Consider the following 12063-nt stretch of genomic DNA (forward strand, 5'->3'; position numbering starts at 1 on the left):
TGAAAGTCTGTTCCATCACTCCTTCAGGCTACTGGCTTCTAGGTGGTACTCTCTGTGGTAAGGACAGTGGATTCCATGGTCATGTGCCCAGTGCTCCTTTGCTCTAATCTATATTCCTTAGTCCTGTGCTAGATGCTGTAGGGTCTTGTGGCAGTGGCTTGAACCCGTAAGTCATCAGATAACGTTGCTGGATGCAGCCCCATGGGGAGGAAAGTGTCCAGTATGTGTCAGTTGCAGTCAAGATAAATTACTTACCCTCCAGTATTCTTGCCTGGAGAATTCCATGGACAGAGGAGCCTGGCAGGCTGCAGTCCATGGGATCACGAAGAGTCGGACACGACTGAGTGACTAACACTTTTTCAGGTGGAAAACATCCAATGTAATCAACTTGCCAACAAGGAGCACATTGGTGTACCTCCATATCAGGGTCTCAGTTCTGTCCTCTATTCAGTAGTAGGCTGAGAACTAACAACCTGATCTCTGAGCAAGTGGGAACTCTGAATTGTATAGCTTCTGAAGATCTCTATGTTGTAAACACTTCCACCATAGCCAGTTTCAAGCAACCAACATGATGTCAACTGACACAGCAAAGTCCTGAGAAGTGAACAGTTGACTCTTCCATGCTAGTACAGGCTGGCTCCAGCACGTGACAGTCTCTGCCGGAGTCAGGAAGCATTTAACAGAAAGATTCCTGTGTGCTGTTTCCTGTCTCTCTTGAGCCCTCTGTTCCTTATCAGTCCCTGTCAGGGGTGAGAGGAGCAGGCAAGCCTCTCCCAGGACGGAGATCAAAGAGATGGAATGCTTGCATAGGGTTTCCTTCATTAGTTTTTCCATTTGGTGAAAGGAATTATTTACGACCCTCTTTTGTTATGGATCGCCTCTTGGCCTCATGGCCTCTATTGCTCCTTGCTTCCTTGATAAACTTGTAAAGTCTGGTCTCTTGATCTTTATCTAAAGAAGCTACTGGTATATATACTCTTACAGATTTCAATAAAGCACCTTTGCTCCATCAGTGCTTGGGTTCCCGTGTCTGTCTGTCTTTCTTTCTCTCTCTCTCTCTCTCTATTTCTGGCTGATTCCCTGGAGCGCGAAAGCCGGCTGTGTAACCCAGGGAATATTAGCCTCTTTCCTTCTTTCACTCTCTCATCGTCGACTCCGGACCACCAGGTTCTGGTCCAATAAAGGACCAACATGCTGGCAGGTTGGATATTCAGCCATGGTAGTGGAGAACGAGAGATGAGGCCACAGGTGGAACCCCTGTGCACGCTCCATCTTGGCCAGCATGGCTATGTTGTGCACGCACAACTGCATCAGCCCTGCAAGGGCTGATGATGGAGGCTCCTCATGTCACCCAGCTGAGTCACTCTGACCCCTAGAGTGTCTGACGCCTCTTCCACGGTGGATGCACTCTGGACCGGGATGACATGAGATACAGATATTTGCACCCCTTGCTCACCATCACAGGCTTTCCCACATGCTTCTTCCCCGACCTCGTTGTCCCTAATCTTCCAATATCCCAGACCCCATGACCCCAATATCTAATACCCCAGACCCCATGACCAACTAGCTAGGCCATTCACTGCTGCCCACGAGTTCACCACTGCTTCTTTTTTTTTTTTCCATTTATTTTCTTAGTTGAAGGCTAATTACTTTACAATATTGTAGTGGTTTTTGCCATACATTGACATGAATCAGCCATGGATTTACATGTATTCCCCATCCTGATCCCCCCCCCACCTCCTTCTCCACCCGATTCCTCTGGGTCTTCCCAGTGCACCAGCCCCGAGTACTTGTCTCATGCATCCAACCTGGGCTGGTGATCTGTTTCATCCTTGATAATATACATATTTCGATGCTGTTCTCGCTAAACATCCCACCCTCGCCTTCTCCACCACTGCTTCTTGCCCTTCAGCTTGGATCTACTGCAGAGCTATTTCCCTCTACTAAACCCCATCAAAACTTGCCATCCTCCTATGTCATCAGTAGATGGGTCAGAATAGTGTTCCCAAGTACAGACTCTGCAGTTTACAGAAACTGCAGAGTCCTACTGTTGCAGCAAGGGAGCCCCCTTCCAGGGCCCAAGAGGGAGCTCTTGTCTAGTACTCGGAAGTGAGTTGTCCGAGGAGACACATGCGCTGACAAAGCAGGAGACTTTATTGGGAAGGGACACCTGGGCAGAGAACAGGAAGTTAAGGGAACCTGGAGGATTGCTCCGCCATGTGGCTCAAAGTCTTTTATGATGATGGGATTAACTTCCTGTTGTCTCGACCAATCGCTCTGACACAGGGTCCTTCCTGGTAGCACACGTATTTGTTCACCCAAGATGGATTCCAGCAAAAAGGATTCTGGGAGGTTGATAGGCCATATGGACATAAGGACTAGCATCTCCTTTCTCCTTTTGGCCTTTCCTGAATTCTTCCAGTTGGTGGTAGCTTACTAGTTCCACATCCCTTAAGAGAACCTTCTGTAGTAAGTGCTCTTCATACAAGTGGTTGCTACCTTTCCTGGTCAGGGAGGGTGGTTTCAGTCAGGGTTTCCCCTAACACTACTGGGCATTTTGCTTCCTTCTTAGTGGAGAGTACAGTTTGTCCTTTTCTTTGTCCTTTACTTGGGGAAAAAATGTCCTCAATTGCTCTGGAATCCCTAAAAATTTCACCGATGCAGTGGAAAATGTTAGTTGCTCAGCTTTGTCTGACTCTGCGACCCCATAGACTGTAGCCCGCCAGGCTCCTCTGTCCATGGGATTCTCCAGACAAGAATACTGGAGTGGGTTGCCATTTCCTCCTCCAGGGGATCTTCCTGACCCAGGGATTGAATCTAGGTCTCCAGCATTTTAGGCAGGTTCTTTATCGTCTGAGCCACCAGGGAAGCCCAATGCAGTAGGCCTTGTTTTTTAAAAAATGAACTTTTTTTTTCCCCACCCCTCATTCCTTCTGGGATCTCAGTTTCCCAACCAGGGATTGAACCTGGGCCAAGGTAGCAAAGACCTGGAATCCTAATCACTAGGCTACCAGGGAACTTCCCCCACAAATAGACTGTTTTATTTATTTATTTTGGTTCCACTGGGTCTTCACTGCAGTACACAGGCTCTTCATTGCGGTACACAGGTTTCTCTTGTGGTGAGCAGGCTTCTCTGGTTGGGCAGCTCAGGTGCTAGAGCATGCGGTCTCAGTAGACGCAGCTTGCAGCCTCTCTAATTTCGGCTCAAGGGTTTAGTTACTCAGCAACATGAGGGATCTTAGTTCCCCAGAGAGGGATCAAACCCACATCCCCTGCATTGGAAGGCATATTCTTAACCACTTGACCACCAGAGAAGTCCCTAGACTTTATTTTTTAGTTAAGTTTTAGGTTCACAGCAAAATTAAGCAAAAGTTACAGAAATTTCCCACATGACCCCTATCCCACACATGTATAGATTACCCCATTATCAGCATGCCCAACCAGAGGGGTACAATTGCCATGATCCATGAATCTACTTTAACACCATACCATCACCCAAAGTCCATAGTTTACATTGGGTCCCGTCTTGCTGATATGCATTCTATGGGTTTGGACAATGTATATGGACATATACCCTTATAGTATGGAACAGAATAGCTTCACTGCATTAAAATCCTCTATGTTCTGCCTATTTATTCCTCCCTGCCCCATAGGCCCTGGCAATTACTGATCTTTTTACTGTCTCCATAGTTTTGCCTTTCCCAGAATGCCATCAAGTTGGACTCACACACTATGTAACCTTCCTGATTGGCTTCTTTCACTTAGTAAAATACATTTAAGCTTCCTCCATGCCTTGTATCTCATTTATCTTTATTGCTGAATAATATTCCATGTCTGGATGTTTATCTACTCATCTGTAAAAGGACATGCTAGATGCTTCCAAGTTTTGGAAATTATTAATAAAGCTGTTATAAACATCTGCATGCAGTTTTTTTATGTGGACACATTTTCAGCTGGGCTTTTACTCTTCATAGGATTTATCTCCCATCCTTTGAAACAAATGTGTCTGGTCTTGGCTTCCAACATACTTTCCACATTTGTTCACTGATGTAGTGGATCCATGAGATATTCTGCAGAATGTCCAAATGGCTCAAATCCTTTCAGTGTATCCTAGGACAGAGGAAGGCTTCCCAGGTGGCTCAGTGGTTAAAAAAAAAAAAAAATCTGCTTGCCAGTTCAGGAGACTCAGAAGATGGGGGTTTGATCCTGGGTTGGGAGGATCCACTGGAGAAGGAAATGGCAACCCACTCCAGTATTCTTGCTGGGAAAATCCTGTGGATGGAGGAGACTGGCAGGCTACAGTTCATGGGGTCGAAAAGAGCCAGACGCGACTGAGTGAGCATACACACACATACACACACACGGGACAGAAGAAAGAGAATTAACATAGCCCAGGGGCAAAACCATCACTTAAGCTATTGTCAGGCGAGTGTATGCTCCTCTGTTCTTTGTCTTGTCACAACAAAGATTTGGAGTGACGGACATTAAAGCCCCCTCGGCGGGTCACAGCTCTCAGGTCTTGGACAGACCATGTTATCGCTCTTAAATAAATCAGTGTTACAGTTCAGTGTCACAGCTCTATTTATTGTAGATAATAGCAGGAAAATCCATCTTCGAGGTGTGAGGGCACGTGGATCCAAAGACGCGAAGAGAAGAGTGCCCCATCGTGCGGGAGAGAGAGATAGAGAAAGAGCGTACACACGCGTGGGATAGAGAGAGAAAAAAAACCCTTTGACTCCTCTTTTGATATGTTTTTTTCTTCCCCCTGGGCCTGCCCTATGCAAATTGGGCTTAGGCAGGAGTGCTGTTCTACCTGAAGTACTCACTCCGGTCCTCGGACCTTCCTTTGACCTTCCTCTGTTCTATTTTCGCGGGCTTTTCCCTTCCTTGTCTTTTAGCCACCGCCATTTTGGAATCCTTTTCCCTATTTTAACTATCTAACAATCCCCCCTCAAGAGATGGGAGGGCCAATTCTGGGAATAGAGGCGTCAAGGTCTTTCTGGCTACTTCCGGCTGAACTGGGACAGTGAAGGGTATTGGGCCTCCCCCTCTTGCTACTCTCAGGCCTCAGAGTCCTCATAACGGTGTCTGTCTTAAGGGTAAGTGATATTTTCCATGGTAGGCTGTAGTTTTGTATCTTTGTTGAACTGGCACTGCGTGTTGTAGCTTGTTGACCTGAGCAGAGAGGAAACAGGGTACACAATTGACAGTACATGGAGCAATCATGAGCAGCATCAGTGTGGTGAAACAAGGACTAGTAGGAGCATTAACCAAATCTAAATTCACATCGCCAGGATGGCTCAAGTCTCTCCTTGTTCAGAGATTAGAAGATTTATCTCCCCCCTCCCCCCCCCCCCAAAAAAAAGGTCTATCTCCTGTCTGTTTTGGAGTATTATCCCTGCCAAGCTGTGTTGGCTCTTCAGAGCTGTCTTGAGAAATCTTATCCCCCCCCCAAAAAAAAAATTAAAAAATAAAAAAAGAAACAAATCTTATCCCCAGACACCAGATTTTGGGGTTGTTCATTAGAAGGGCACTCATTTGTAGTTTTGAATAGGTATCTGAGATCTCCCAGGGGCTCACAGGTGTATTGAGTGTCCTCTTCAATTTTCTTCCATGGCTGGACTCGTGAGTAGTGAATCCAGGAGTCATGTCCTGGCACTTTGACTGCTGTGGGAGTGGAAAGTATTACAGGGTAGGGGTCCTTCCATGTGGGCTGGAGTTGAGCCCTTGGGGACCCATCTATCCAGACTTTAATTAGGACTCAAGTCCCTGGAGCATATAGTGGTGACTCCTTAGAGTCTTTTGGGTCTTGGTTCATACCCCACAAGCATATATCCTGTTGGAATTGCCCAATGGCCATGGTATAAGACTGGAGGGTCTGAACCTCTGGATCTAGGAAGAGGTCATTGACATAAACAAAAGGTCTCACATATAGCATCTCATAAGGACTAAAACCAACCTGTTCCTTAGGGGCAATATGGGTACGGAGGAGAGCTATTGGTAAAGCCTCCTTCCATCCCAGGGAGGTCTCTTGGGTTATCTTTTTTATCGCTGATTTTAAGAATTGGTTGGCTCTTTCTACTTTTCCTGAAGACTGAGGCCTCCAGGCACAATGGAGATAATAAGTAATGCCCAATGCTTTAGACACCCCTTGGGTGACCTTAGAAGTAAATGATGTCCCATTGTCACTTTGTAATGACCTTGGCAGACCAAACCTTGGAATGATTTCACGGAGCAGTTTTTTGTTTTGTTTTGTTTTTTTTTACCACCTCCTCAGACTTTTCAGTCCGGGTGGGAGGGCCTTCAATCCATCCTGTGAATGTATCTATCATAAATACTAATAGGTATTTATACCCTTGAGAAACTGGCATCTGGGTGAAGTCCATCTGCCAGTCCTCTCCTGAATAGGTCCCACGTCATTGGACGGACTGGGCCAGCTGGGGTCTTCGAGCTCCTTGGGGGCTGTTTAATTGGCAAGTGGGACAAGAGGAGACCACTTGTCTTATAGTTGTTTGTTCCTCTGAAAGTCTGTTCCTCTGAAAGACCTTTCTAGTAATCTCTGGACGGCCTTTTCTCCTAAATGAGTGGTGGTATGTAAGGAGTTAACCAAATTCCATTGGAGGTTCCCAGGCAGAAAAAGGAGCCACTCCTTTTGGAACAACCCCATATGATCTTCTTGAAAGCCCTCACTCTTAGTTTTAAGAGTTTCACCTTCAGTATATGAAGGAGTTTCTGGCAAGTTACTCTGTGGAACTAAGGTGGCAACCCCTATTAGGTCATGGTTCTGTAACGCTGCTCTCTTAGCTGCCTGATCGGCTGCTTGGCTCCCTCGTGCCACTTCAGTGCGCTCTTTTTGGTGTCCTTTACAGTGGGAGACTGAAACCTCAGTGGGCAGATGGACTGCCTCCAAGAGTCTAAGGATTTGATCACTATATTTGATTGGGGACCCTCGGGTGGTCAAGTGGCCCCTTTCTTTCCAAATAGCAGCATGTGCATGTAGCACCAGAAAGGCATACTTGGAGTCAGTGTAAATGACTATTCTTTTTCCTTTTCCCAGCTCTAACGCTCGAGTCAGGGCTATGAGCTCAGCTAATTGGGCTGAAGTTCCTGGTGGCAGAGGCTTAGCCTCTATGATCTCAAAATTGGAGACTACTGCATATCCGGCTCTTCTTTTTCCATCCAAGACAAAGCTGCTTCCGTCACTGTACCAGATTTCCTCAGGATTGGTCAGAGGGTCTTCTGACAATCCCTCTCGGGGTTTTGTCCAGTGGTCCAAGGTTTCTAGACAAGAGTGAAAGGGGAGAGAGCCCTTGGGCATAGGCAGGAGGGTGGCTGGGTTAAGAACCTCACAAGGGGATATAGTGAGGCCTGGATTTTCCATCAGTATTACTTGATATCTGAGGATTCTCTGAGCAGACATCCATAAATGGCCTCTCCCATTTAGCAGTTGTTTTACTTGGTGGCTGGTAAAAATAGTTTGCCCCCAAAGGAGAGTTTTAAAGCATCTTCTATCATGGTTGCAATAGCTGCAAGATTTTGAAGGCAGGGGGGCCAGCCTTGGGCGGTTGGATCAAGTCTTGGATAAGTAAGCTACAGGCTGGGGCTCAGATCCCAACCTTTGAGTTAACACTCCCAAGGCTATTCCCTCTCTTTCATGGACATGAAGTTGGAATGCTTTTTTGGATCTGGCAAACTCAAGGCAGGTGTCTGAGTTAAGGCCTGTTTTAGTGTAGCCTCTGCCTCCTTTTGAGGAGTTCCCCACATCAGTGGGATTGAATCATCTCGTCCTTTTAAGCTTTTATATAAGGGCTGGGCAATTAGACCATAGTTGGGTTTCCAGATTCTACAATACCCTGTTAGCCCCAGGAAAGCTCGCAGTTGTTTTCAAGTCATGGGGGAGGGCAACTGGAGGATTCCTTGTACCCGATCAGAGGACAGCCTCCTGGACCCATGTGTCATCTGAACTTCCAGGTAGGTGACATTTGTCTCGACCATCTGTGCCTTAGCATGGGAGACTTTATATCCCCTTTCTGCCAAAAAGTTTAGATCCTGAATTGCATGTTGTTGGGCACTTTTCTCATCTTTAGAGCAGATTAGTAGGTCATCTACATACTGTAATATTTTCCCATTAGGTCCCAGGTCCAGACCTAGGAGATCCTGGCTAAGGGCCTGTCCAAACAAGTGGGGGCTGTCTCTGAACCCCTGAGGTAATACTGTCCAAGTCATCTGTTGGTGTTTTTCTCCTGGGGCCTCCCACTCAAAGGCAAAAAGATATTGGGATTCTTTAGCTGGTGGTATGCAAAAAAATGCATCTTTGAGATCCAAGACTGTAAACCACTTGGCACTGGGTGGGATTTCTCCCAAGATTATATAGAGATCGGGTACTGTGGGATGGAGGGGGACTACAGCTTCATTTATGATCTGGAGATCTTGAACTACTCGCCAGGTTCCATCCTTTTTCTTTACTGAGAGCATTGGTGATTTACCTGGCGAACTGGTGGGGACCAATAACCCACAAGCAAGGAATTTATTTATTAAAGGCTGTAGTCCCTCCCAAGCCTCTCTTTTGAGAGGATATTGTTTCTGGATAGGAAACTGAGTGGGATCTCGGAGGACAATGATGACTGGTTCAGCTCGGTGGGCTCATCCAGGAGTCCCCTGGTCTCACACCTGGGGGTTAATTTTGTCTTCCCATAGTTTTTGGTCCCTCTCTAATGGAGAAGGTGTAATGGATTTTTCAGTAGTAACCAGAAGCTGTAGGGCCCTAGGGGCTGAAAAGCTTCCCATCACAAGGGTGGTCCCCAGTTTAGTGAGTATTTCTTCCCATTAAGGGAGTAGGACACTCAGGGACCACCAGAAACTGGTGGGAGAATGTCTGTCCATCCCAGCAACAAAGAAGTGCTTGGGTGAATCTTCTAGTAGTTTCTTTTCCTGTACACCCAAAATGGTACAGGTTTGGGAGAAGAAGGCTCCAGAGTAGGAGATCAAGACAGAGTAGGTAGCCCCTGTGTCAACCAAGAAATTCTTGGACCTACCTGCCACAGCCAGGTGCACCCTTGCCTCCAGCCCCGTGATGGTTATCTGTGACAGGCGGGTTGGCTGGGGCGGGCCACTTCAGTCCTCTTGAACCATCGTGAGGGAAGGCTTGGCACTTGACCTTGAGGCTCTTGAGCCCCAAGGGCAGAGTGCCGCCCAGTGTCCCAGTTGATGGCATTTGTGGCAAGCCATTCTAGGAGACTTGTCACGGTTAGGACACTCTTTGGCCCAATGCCACCTGTCTACAGATTAGGCATTTGCCTTGTGCCTTGTCATTCAAGGGCTCGGGGTGTGCCATAGGGCTTCCCTGGAGGGCGGCCAGCATCTGCGAATGCCTTGTCTGTTTCCTTCTCTCCCTCTCCTGGGCCTTGGCCTCTTTCTCCTGTTCTCTGTTTAAAATGTATTGGTGGCTGTCTGGATCATCTCATCTAAAGAGGCAGCAGAGTCCTGCTGCTGTAGCTGTTGTAACTTAATTCTGATATCTGACGCACATTGGGACAGGAATTTGTCCTTTAAAGTCACCTGTCCTTCATAAGAGTCTAAGTCCAAATTGGTAAACTTTTGGAGGGCCTCTTTTAGCCTCTCCAGAAAGGCAATGGGGTTCTCATTGGGCTCCTGAGTTATTGCTGAGACCCGGGCATAGCTGATTACTTTTTTCTGGGCTGCTTTCAGTCCTGCCTTTACACAGATTAGAAAATGATCCCTTTCCCAGATGTGCTCACGGTCATTATAATTCCAGTTATCAAGGATGTATCTCAAGGGCGTCTGCTGAAAAGTGGATTGGCTATTTCCCATCTGAAAGACAGTCATGTTAGGGAGGAAAAGGAAAAGAAAAAAAAAAAACTAATAGGCTTTCTGAAGCTTATCCTACCCAGTACTGTTACAACCTGAGAGCCAGGCGTCCCCGGGTCAAGGTGTAGATCCCCAGGCAGGCTGAGGCATGAGAACCTCTTAGAGATCGATTCTCCGAGCAGGTCAAGGTGTGACGGTCTCCCGAGAATTGGGTCCCTGGGCAGGTCAAGGCGTGACGACCTCCTGGGACTCGTGGGACTGGCGGATCCCCGAGCAGGTTGAGGCATGACAACCTTTTGAGGACCAGACCCCTAGGCAGGTCAAGGTGTGACGACCTCCTGGGACCCCTGGACTGGAGTTTGGGCGTCCCCAAGGTCTCCAGCGTGACTAGTGCTAGTTAGGACTAAGGGGTTGAATATTATACAGTACTTCCCTCCCAAGGCCAGCTATTTTCTGGTTATCCCTCTAGAAGATTGTAGAGGCAACACTGTGGGCCTGGATGGGGCTGAGGAAAGGAGCATGAAACAGGAGGGAAAGGGGTCAGAGCACAACCTTCAAAAGAACGACATAGCACAAGGGCATTAGGTATACGGATTAAAATCAACTGGGTCCAACATGACATGTCAAATCAAGCAAACCTTAATCCCCAATCTGTAGGCCAAAAGACACACTCAGGTGGCAGAACAACTCCAGTTAGTTCAGTCGCTCAGTCGTGCCGACTCTTTGTGACCCCATGAATCACAGCACTCCAGGCCTCCCTGTCCATCACAAACTCCCGGAATTCACTCAAACTCATGCCCATCGAGTCGGTGATGCCATCCAACCATCTCATCCTCTGTCGTCGCCTTCTCCTCCTGCCCCCAATCCCTCCCAGCATCAGGGTCTTTTCCAATGAGTCAACTCTTCGCATGAGGTGGCCAAAGTATTGGAGTCTCAGCTTAAGTATCAGTCCCTCCAATGAATACCCAGGACCTATCTCCTTCAGGATGGACTGGTTGGATATCCTTGCAGTCCAAGGGACTCTCAGCAGTCTTCTCCAACACCACAGTTCAAAAGCATCAATTTTTCGGCGCTCAGCTTTCTTCACAGTCCAACTCTCACATCCATACATGACTACTGGAAAAACCATAGCCTTGACCAGATGGACCTTTGTTGGCAAAGGAATATCTCTGCTTTTTAATATGCTATCTAGATTGGTCATAACTTTCCTTCCAAGGAGTAAGCGTCTTTTAATTTCATGGCTGCTGCCACCATCTGCAGTGATTTTGGACCCCAAAAAAATAAAGTGTGACACTGTTTCCACTGCCTCCCCATCTATTTCCCAGGTAGGGATAACCACTAGACCATTCAGGTATGACCTAAATCAAACATCTTATGACTATACAGTGGAAGTGAGAAATAGATTTAAGGGACTAGATCTGTTAGTCAGAGAGCCTGATGAACTATGGACGGAGGTTCATGACATTGTACAGGAGACAGGGATCAAGACCATCCCCATGGAAAAGAAACGCAAAAAGGCAAAATGGTTGTCTGAGGAGGCCTTACAAATAGCTGTGAAATGAAGAGAAGCTAAAAGCAAAGGAGAAAAGGAAAGATATTCCCATTTGAATGCAGAGTTCCAAAGAATAGCCAGGAGAGATAAGAAAGCCTTCCTCAGCGATCAATGCAAAGAAGTAGAGGAAAACAACAGGATGGGAAAGACTAGAGATCTCTTCAAGAAAATTAGAGATACCAAGGGAACATTTCATGCAAAAATGGGCTCAATAAAGGACAGAAATGGTATGGACCTAACAGAAGCAGAAGATATTAAGAAGAGGTGGCAAGAATACACAGAAGAACTGTGCAAAAAAGATCTTCACGGCCCAGATAACCACGATGGTGTGATTACTCACCTAGAGCCAGATATCCTGGAATGTGAAGTCAAGTGGGCCTTAGAAAGCATCACTACAAACAAAGCTAGTGGAGGTGATGGAATTCCAGTTGAGCTATTTCAAATCCTGAAAGATGATGCTGTGAAAGTGCTGCACTCAATATGCCAGCAAATTTGGAAAACTCAGCAGTGGCCACAGGACAGGAAAAGGTCAGTTTTCATTCCAATCCCTAAGAAAGGCAATCCCAAAGAATGCTCAAACTACCGCACAATTGCACTCATCTCACACACTAGTAAAGTAATGCTCAAAATTCTCCAAACCAGGCTTCAACAATACGTGAACCGAGAACTTCCAGATGTTCAAG

The sequence above is a fragment of the Cervus canadensis genome, chromosome 29, assembly GCF_019320065.1.
Source record: "Cervus canadensis isolate Bull #8, Minnesota chromosome 29, ASM1932006v1, whole genome shotgun sequence".
Classification (NCBI taxonomy): domain Eukaryota; kingdom Metazoa; phylum Chordata; class Mammalia; order Artiodactyla; family Cervidae; genus Cervus; species Cervus canadensis.